Here is an 8,367-nt window from a genome sequence, read left to right on the forward strand (position 1 = left end):
TATATTTTGAATGTTGTGGAGGTGATTTTTATCTTGGTTGATTTTAGTTTTTGTTTTGGTTTTGGTTTTGGTTTTCATGCAGGGTGACATTGTTGTTTAGCATGCAAATTTGTAGGTATAAAAGTACAGTATGAAGGTACAAGAAAGACAGCGCTAAAAACTGTAAAAGCGTACCTCGTGAGTCTTCTCGTTCCACCACCTGAAACTCAAAAGACATGTTAAGGCAGTTTATATGAAACGGGGAAGTAAAATTTTGACGACCTACCTGACCCTATGTCATATCTTGGTGGGTCCTTAGGAGTTTAATTAAGGATGATTTTGTCAAGCAAAACATATTAAGTTTAGTAGATCTCTGAGGTATCCAACTGATCTAGAGAAAGAAGCAGGTCCGTGCTACTCTCTCTCTGCCTGGTAAAAAATCCTGAGCTCATTTAAACTTATTATGTTGCTTAATAATTCATCCTATAAACACCCTAATGCTCAATGAACATTGATGTATCAATTATCCCTAAGAGTAAGGTAATTTAATTTTGAATATTATGTGGGTGAAGACCCTTAAAGAGGCAAGTTAGTGTTATTGGAACACTTAGCCAAATTTTGGTCCTAATTGGCCTTATAGTGTTTGAAAGATGTCTTAATTTAATTTTATTTGTTTTTCTAATCCTCATTTAATCAGTCTTGATTTAACTTGGATTAATACTAAGCCCTTAAGACCTAGGTGAGTGTCTTAATTAGTTTTGAAAAAGGGTAAAGCTTTAAGTGGTTATGATTCATAATTTGGATTTTATTTGATTTAAAAAATCAAATAGTGGTATTAAATTGATTAATTATTGACTTCAAAAGTCATACCCCTAAGTCCTAGGTTCATTTTATTTTAATAAACTTCCAAATTTTAATAATCTAGAAATTTATTAACTTATCTTTTTAATTAAGAAAGTGAGGTTGGTTTCTACCAATTAACCCCTTGTATTTCAAACATCCAAATAAACTGATTAAGATCAGAGGTTGCCCATTTCCCTCCTTGAATTAAGCCTAAATGTTAATTAAGGCTAAATTTCCAAAATTACACATTTACCCCTAAGGCTCTAACACTTCGTAATTCATCAAATTTAATCCAAATGACTTTGAATTTTTTATCCTACCTCATTCATGGGTCAATTAAGACATCAGAGAAGAAAATGTGATTTTTAAAAATTTAATTTAATTTATATAATTATTTTCATGCAAAAATCGGATTCTTCAAAGAAAATTTATAACTTGACCAAGGTAAATCCTAATCTCTAGAAATTTTTACTAGAGGTAGAACTAAATCAGAGAAGCCTTTGGACCAAATTTCATGATTTTTAAATTTTATTTGAATTTTAAGAATTATTTTAAGTTATGGGGTATTTATTTAATATAAAATATTTTAAATGGGGAAAATTAAGTTTTGTATTTTTGAAAAATCTTCCTAAGGTCAGAGAGCCCAGAGGAGAAAATTTTATATCTTCTTAAGTTTTATTTGAATTATTGTAATTATTTTTAGTGAAAATCCATTTTAGCCTTTAAAATTTATTTTTAAGCTTTAAAATTAAATATCTTTATTTAGAAAATTAGGAAAAATATCCTATTTGTTCCCAAGTGCTTAGGAAGAAATTTAGAATATTTCCATAAATTTTATTATTTTTGTGATTTTTCTAAAAAAATAAGTTTTTATTTTTAGAAAATACCCATGATCACAGAGAACTCAAAAAACAAGTTTTTGTAAATTTTTGAGTTATATTTTGATTTTTTAAAAATCATTTAAGTGATAAAATGATATTTATGTTTTAAAAATCAACTTAAGTTATCAAATGAACTCAAAATGCTTTGGAATTTTTATGGTGAGTTCTCTAGATCCTAAACAATAATGAAGATCAAAAATTAAGTCATTTTATTGTTTATATTTTTCAAAATTAATTTTTTTTTGTGTTTTAGGGTTGGTGAAGATTAAGTGTATTCTTAATGACTTAACTCATGAAATTATTTCCAAGGGGTCCTCTGGTCATAGTGAACCTTCCAAAATTTTCTTGAAATTTCCTGAGCAACATGTTAATTATCATGATTAATTTATGCAAATAATAAACATAAACTTGAAAAATATGGATCTCTATCTAGGGACCTCCTCTGACTTGGGAAAAATCAGAGGACGTTCCCTAAGACAGAGGCAACAACATGCTAAAATTTAAAGTCATTGTGATATTACTACATGTATGAGAATCAAAATATCCAAATCAGTGTTTAATTAATTAAAAATAAAATATGCATCAAATGAACTCCAAATCATTTCCACATTGTTCTCCTCTGTTCACTGAGGTTCATTGTTCTCCTCTGTTCACTGAGCAAGAGAGTATTTTTATTTTATTTTTATGATTTTTCTACGTCAAGATATGAATTTTTAAAGCTAGGGCTACTTATTTAAATAAGAAAATCCCTATTTTTCTATTTAAACGCATGGCGCTGACTGTAACCTAGGCAGCTCCAAAAGCACGTGTGGCGCGCTCTAGTTGGACGCCGCCATCCACGTAGTCGCTGACTCTGCCCGCGGTTCATGTAAGGAAACGATGTTCGCCTCGATCTCCTCCATCCATCTGATACACGCGTGATCGAACGGCTCCTCCTCATCGTCCTCAATAGAGTGGTCCCGTGATCGTCCACACTAAAACCCTAAGATCTCAGCCTAGACTCATGAGGAACATATCCATACGGTAATTATACAATTAAAAGCCTATTCAAATGTAGAATCCAAATAGGCTCGGGAGGAAGAGAGACTCAATACCTTGGCTCTGCGCAGGTCTGAGAAGGGAAGCTTCGATCAGAGAGTCTCAGCACATTCGTTGGGGTCCAAAGAAACCAGGGATTAAGCCTCTTGCTATGGTGAAATGCCTGGACCCAAATTCGACCAAGGCCGATTTCAGGTGTTGATCAAAGTCTATACTAAGGGCTCTATGGAAGGGGGCTTTGATGAGGCTTTGGCTTCTTTCAATTGAATTTTTAAAATCTACTTTGCATTTTAAAATTTGGAGTAAAACTTTTGAAGTTGGCAGAGAGCTTTGTTCTGTCTTTGGTAAGGTTTTGAGCTAAAAAATTGGGCTCCGACAAGGCGATTCAGGGCAATGTGGTGGTTGGGTTTCACTGAGGAGGTCAAAGAGACTTTGGGATCAATTTGGAGAAGTCTCTTAGAGGAATTTTTAGCTTTCTCCCCATGGCCTTGGAGGGGAGCATTTTATAAAAATGGCCTTAGGCTTGCTGTCATGGCCAATTGAGGGGTGAAATGTGCTGCCTAGGTGGAGGGCAGAGAGGCTCTAAGCTTCAATTTAGATGATGTGGCCTCTAGTTTTAAATTGGATTTAATCCCATGGGGGTGGCTCTCGGTTTGGCCATTTTTCGGCAACTAGGCAGGCCTGCCGGCCAGGGGAGGTGACTAGGGAGATCAAGTGAGCCAAGGGAAAATGTCACAATAATTTAATGATTTTAGGCTTTGTTTTTGCAAAAATATCCAAGGCTTAAGCAAATATGGCATTATATCCAAGGCTTAAGCAAATATGGCATTAAAACCATTGATTTAAGGGACCTTTAGTCCATGGCTTAGCTTAGGTGGTTTCATGGGGTTTATGGTCAACAACTAGGGTCCAACTTATGGCTGTGGAGTCATTAATTTGATGACTTTTGGATATTTAGGCCACCTTTAGTGCATGGGTTCAATGTGGGTCCAAGTGATCAAAACTTGGGTTTGGACTAGGCTAGCCATGTCAATTGACCCAATTGATTGATCAACATTGTGTAGATGATTGTTATGAAGATTTTTGGTGAAGGGTTGAAGTGATTTTGAGTTCAATTGGTGAGTAAATTTGAGAAATTTTTTGAAATTTGGTCAATTTATGCATGTTGGGCTAGACATGGGTCTAGGCTGGGCTAGCCTTGGGCTAAGTCCAAGTTAAATGGTCCACATTATCAAGGGAGATGTTGTGAAGATTTTTCTTGAAGACATAGAGTGGAAATTTTGGGGTTAAGGCCCTTAATTTGGTGAAGTTTGAGGACATGACTAATTTGAGGAAAAATTGGGGATTTTTGGACTTAAGTTGAAATTAAATGAAATTGGGGCTTTACCAAGGCCAATTGAAGGTCAAATTTGATGTGTAGGAATGTTATGAAGATTTTTCAACACAATTTGTGGCAAATGGAGTAGGCCATGGTTTCAATTTGGTGGAACCACGTCATATGGCCAACCAAAATTGAGTTTTTGGTTCAGCTCAAAATTGGGTTCAAATCATGGATCAATTGGGCTTGGATTTGGTCTATATTGGTCACATCAAGTATTGGTCACATCATTGGTCTATATTAGTCATATCAAGGGTTAAATTGAGTTTAGAATTGAAATTGGAGGAAATTGATACCAGTTAGATAGACATTTGAGGTAATTTGGGGAAAATATGGGCCTTTAAAGGGCAATTTGGGGTTTTGGTCAAATGTGGTCAAATTGACCAAATTGGGTTGTGGTCAAATTGACCAAATTGGAAATTGACCAAATTGGGTCATGTGATAGTTGAGAAAAATGAAATTGGGAATATTTGGGAGGTTTTGGGATTTTTTGGGAATTTTTGAAATTTTGGGTTAAGGAGGGGGCATTTTGGTAATTTGGCCAATTTTGGTGATTTTGGGTAATTTTGGTGTTTTCAAGGTGTTTGAAATGATTTTTTTAACCAACTTGGGTATTTTGGGTAAACTTGATAATTTTGGCCAAATTTAGGGTCCCAAAGCTATCTAGGTAATTTGGGGGAGTTTAGGGGCAAAAGACTAAGTTGGGTATTTTGGTAGAGTTGGAGTGCCATTTGGTAGAGTTGGAGTGCCAAAGTTGGAGTGCCAACCACCATCAATAAGCCATGGACCAATGGAAATCCCATTTTGGGTCCTCTATGTAGTGATCTTAGCCAAACCCTAGTCTATGGCTAATGGGTTTTGGCGACCACCTACATGAGTCTCCCAAAAGTATCAAGAGACACAAGTAAGGAAATTCTGGGTTAGTGAGTGATTGTGAGTGTAAGTGAGTGCCTTAAGCCAACAGTCCTAAGGGTGACTCATCTTGAGTTCCCCCGTAGTGACCCCACCTATTAAGTCCTAGAGGTTATGACCAATATGTGGAACTTCAAGCCGAGTAAAGAGGAGTGTAGAATTTCTAATGGTGAGGGTTCCTTGTCTGATTTTCTAAGAATAGTCATTAGAAAAGTCCTATGGCTAGACCTTAGACTACTAAAGAGGAAAAACTAAACCTCAACCAAAAGTGAGGTCAACAGGCAACTGCACAGTTCAAGCTCCCAAAAAGCACAAGCCTAAGAAGATACACGTCCAAGAGAATACAAATCTCAGAAGTCATGAGTCTAAAAGGTACGTGATTTTTTTATAAAGTGTACATGCTAACTTTAATTGCAGAATTCTGCAATATTGAGAAACCACAACATCCCAAAAGCGTAAATCACAGTTCAAAAGCAATATTAAAAATTTTATTATTTCAAGCTGAATGTACAAACACACACATCATCATGTGCAAATGCCACATCATACAATTAAAAGGCTACAACAAATTAGCTCATCTTTGAGTGGAGTCGGCATTGCCTCTCCAAAATTCTAGTACTTCTGTTGTTATTCAGAGGGTCTTCAGATATCACTAGCACAGAAGCATGAAAAACTCCCTCTTAAAGCGCGACAAGAAAACTCCAGTATTAAACGGAGAAAAAAATTTCATGTAGGGGACCTCACTTAGTGGGATAAAGGCTTCTTGTTGTTGTTGATATTAATATTTTTAATTAATATTTATAAATTTAAAAATTGTTAATCAAATTAAAATTAATTTTGATTAAAATTTTCCTTAATTATTATTGTTTAATTTATGAAAGTAATTTAATAATATAAATTTAAATCAACAACTATATTAAGTTTTTTGAATTAATATTTTTTATTAAATAATGTTAATATTACAAAAAAATACAATAGGTTCATATAACATCCAACGATGATTTCTGTAATCCTCTCTATCAACTCAATCATTTTTTCTACAAATTTCTCATCTTGGGTGCAACTCGGGTAATTCATCTTCTGCCCGTGAAAAAAATTGTTCTAAGTGATATTCAAATGCTTTAGGAGGAAGATGTGAATGATATTCGTCAACTATGCTTAAGGGATGCCTTCGAATATAGTTGTGGAGAGCCATTTTGGCCACCATAATCCGCACTTGCTTAGGAAACATATATCGGCATATCCCGCAGTATGATTCATTTTGTCTTCCACACTAAATATTCTTTCAATGACATCGCACAAGGAAGAACATCTTTTGTTAAACATTTTTTTCTTGCCCCGAACAATATTATTGGAACTTTCAAAATCAAGAATGTGATATTTCGTATCAGGAAATGACTTTAGAAACCTTCTTTGCAAGGGGTATTCAACATCGACCAAATAATATTCATCTGACCAAATTCATGTAGCACATATTAGAATCACCAAATTAGCTACTAACAGAGTATTCTATAAACAAGCAACGATCATAAATAAACTTGGAAAAACAAATAACAAATTGTACGACGAAAAAACAAAAATCCAAAGTAACATTAACATTATCCCCAAAAAAAAAACAACTATCCAAAGCAAAAGTCAAATTCTCCTAATGGAAAACAAATACAAAAGTAATGCGGAAAAAAATTTCATGTAGGCGACCCCACTTAGTGGGATAAAGGCTTGTTGTTGATGTATTATTGATATTAGATATTTTTAATTAATATTTAGTTATTAATTAAAAAATTGTTAATTAATTTAAAATTAATTTTGATGAAAGTTTTTCTTAATTATTATTTTTTAGTTTATGAAAGAAATTAAATAATATAAATTTAAATTACAAACTATACTAAGTTGTTTGAATTATTATTTTTTTAGTTAAATAAAATTAGTAATCTAAAACCCTACTCTTCTTCCATCCTCCACCACAACCATTATAGCAAGCCACGAATACATCAATGGCTCTACGCCAATGATAGTCAGCAGGAAACCACGGTGGAAATCACAACTTCTTAAACCTATAAACACACTTTACGCATTCTTCATAGCAAAGTCACCTACTGCCGTCCTCCTTACCCTCTTCTTCTCTTCCTCTCTTCCACCGTCTCTCCCCCTCATAACCTTGATCTGTTCCATGGCAGACTGGTTTGTTGGCTCAATCATGGATAAGGTCATCAACGCTTGCTTCGATTACCTGCAAGATCAATATAGATGGCGGACGGGCATGAAGGAGGTGTTGGATTAATTTTGGGACTACAATGTAATTAATAAATGTGTTGGGTCATCATTAAATAAGTCAAAATTATTGTGGTCTAATTTAGAATTAAGTTTATGACTTTGGGCACATTTGTCATGATATTATAGTGTGGATACCACAAGTGCAAATTCTAATTTGATGAGTGGCAGAATTAGAATTAAGCAAAACTTTTTTGTAACCGCCTGGTAGTTACTTTAAAGGGTGATGATCCCCAATTTGCAGAGAGACACATCCCTTTTCTTGCACCCCATCAACAAGAAACTAAGGAAACTCTGGAAAATCTGCAGATTGGAAGATCATATCTTGTGCAATCTATCTAATGGATTCTGGTACGCTTCCGCTAATCTATGGTTTATTTCTCTCGAAATTGAATGTGATTTTCTTTAGTTCTAACAATTGGTATCAGAGCTAATTTACGTTCAGTTTTTTCTTGAGAAAATTTTTTTCTTTTCAATTTTTTGGCCTTTAACCATTATTGTTCACCGATTATGAAGTCATAAATTTGCGATTAATGATGGCTTGTATATATTGTTTGGTTTGTTCGTTTTTTGATATGTTTGGTATATCAAATTCGTCGGAATCATTTTTTTTTGTTGTATAAATAAGAGTTAGAAATCATCTAGAAATTAGATTTCTAACAACTTTGGGGTTTGAAGGCTTCCTTTTGATGGAGATGCGGGGTAAAAATGGCTTTGAAACCGTTGGGTTTTGATTTGGATTTGAACTGGGTCATTTGACCCGTCTGGAGGTTGAAGACAACCAGAAACGACATGTCATTTCTACGGCGTAAGTAAACGACATGTAGTTTTCTGTATTAAAAAAAAATTAAAAAAAAATGTTCAATTAAATTCGAATTATTGGTACTTTATAAATTTGTTCATCATTTTTTAATGAGCTAATTGAAACATGATGTTGCCAAAGTGACCTCTCTTGTGTAGATAGTTCGTGACGAATGTTGGATGTTGTGTGTGTGTGAGTTCATGCGTGTATTGATCGGCCCAAAGGAAAATTAATACTTGGCTGACCTGCATACACACTTGTGA

Source organism: Phalaenopsis equestris, unplaced genomic scaffold, assembly GCF_001263595.1.
Source record: "Phalaenopsis equestris unplaced genomic scaffold, ASM126359v1 Scaffold000919, whole genome shotgun sequence".
NCBI lineage: Eukaryota > Viridiplantae > Streptophyta > Magnoliopsida > Asparagales > Orchidaceae > Phalaenopsis > Phalaenopsis equestris.